Consider the following 1,918-nt stretch of genomic DNA (forward strand, 5'->3'; position numbering starts at 1 on the left):
TATGAACAAAAAGAGAAACGAGGATATATGGAGAGAGTAAAAGAGAAGTGAGGCACAGTGGGAAATGGGGAAGGGAGACCTGAGCCTTTGTCTATAGCAAAGGTTGAAAACTCAGCCACCTGCAGGGGCAAAGCAGAAAATGCAAATTATGTAGCAGACTTGGGATAAGAAAGACCCGGCTCTTGTTCTCTCTTTGTTTTCCCATTTTTCAGCAAAGATATGGGTAGAAACTAAAATTGGGAGGCCCAGGCGGGCGGATCACTTGAGGTCAGGAGTTTGAGGCCAACATGGTGAAACACCGTCTCTACTAAAAATACAAAGATATTGGCCAGGCATGGTGGTTCATGCCTGTAATCCCAGCTACTCGGGAGGCTGAGGCAGCAGAATCACTTGAACCCAGGAGACGGGGGTTGCAGTGAGCCGAGATGGCATCACTGCACTCCAACCTGGGTGACAGAGTGAGCCTCCGTCTCAAAAAAAAAAAAAAAAAAGAAAAAAAGAAAAGAAAAACTTAATATTTAATGCATTGATGTAAGGCTAACTTTAGGACCACTTTTGAAACTATTTTTTCAAACTGTTTCGAAATCTTCAATCTTCAGAAAAAGTCTGTTAAAAATCATTTTATTTTCGCACTAGAGTGTGTGTGTGTGTATACGCACGTAGATGAGAGTAGTTACTCTATGAAGAATCTATTACTTGTCTTGCTGTTTGTTTTGTTTGACTAACAGCCTATTTATATGGATAAGATCTCAGAACCGGTTACTAGGCCGTATGAAAGAGGAGTCTTCTTTAGGATCATTATCAGTACAGGCCTGGCATTCACCTAACCAGTAATAGAAACCTGAAAAGCAGTGGCATAAAAAATTGAGAGTTTAATTTTTCTGGATTTAGAATAAATATAGAGGTGAGAGCAGGGGTCCTAATAGCATAGCAATATTGACAAGAACCTAGTATAATTAACCATGTTTTCTAGTTTCTGTATTCTGATGCTTCCACATCTCTGGGTCTTGCTGACCCTGGAGTGACTGCCCCTCCCAGGTTGAAGTAATTCCTAGAAGCAAAGAACTCGTCTGTCACATGTAGATCAACCAGTCTAGACCCCATCCTCCCAACCACCGCCTTCATCAGGCTCTGCCACTCCTAGCTGCAATTCCCCTAGTCACCCCACGACCAGTACTAGACAGCTAGGGAGAGCCCCTACGCCGCAGAGGCTGCTGAAATTATTCAAACTAGCCAAGCCTGAACTTGCTTACCTGCCTGCACACTCCTGCCTGTGAAACCACAGTTAAGGCTCTTGCCCACATTTTCCTTTCACTCCTGCTACCTCCTGACTGACTCAGGTGCTTCCCCATGGGGCACCCCTGCATGCCACGCCATGCCTCATGCATGTTTCTAGGGAACTGTGAGTAAATTTCTTCCTCCATGAAAGTGATTCCTGTGTCTGCCTGCCTTACCACACCTGATTAAAACAAACCCTGGCTACCTTTACAACCCCCAGGTCCAACCAGCCTTCTGAGCCACCACCCTGACTTGATCCAGCATCAAGAATCTCATTTCTGGGCCAGGTGCAATGGCTTATGCCTGTAATCCCTACACTTTGGGAAGCTGAGGCTGGTGGATCACTTGAGGTCAAGAGTTTGAGACCAGCCTGGCCAACATAGTGAAATCCTATCTCTACTAAAAATAAAAATTAAAAAAATAGGCTGGGTGCGGTGGCTCACGCCTGTAATCCTAGCACTTTTGGAGGCCTAGGCGAGCGGATCACAAGGTCAGGTGATTGAGATCACGGTGAAACCCCGTCTCTACTAAAAATACAAAAAATTAGCTGGGCATGGTGGCGGGCGCCTGTAGTCCCAGCTACTAGGGAGGCTGAGGCAGAAGAATGGCGTGAACCCGGGAGACAGAGTTTGCGGTGAGC

Source organism: Mandrillus leucophaeus, unplaced genomic scaffold (genome assembly GCF_000951045.1).
Source record: "Mandrillus leucophaeus isolate KB7577 unplaced genomic scaffold, Mleu.le_1.0 Scaffold581, whole genome shotgun sequence".
NCBI lineage: Eukaryota > Metazoa > Chordata > Mammalia > Primates > Cercopithecidae > Mandrillus > Mandrillus leucophaeus.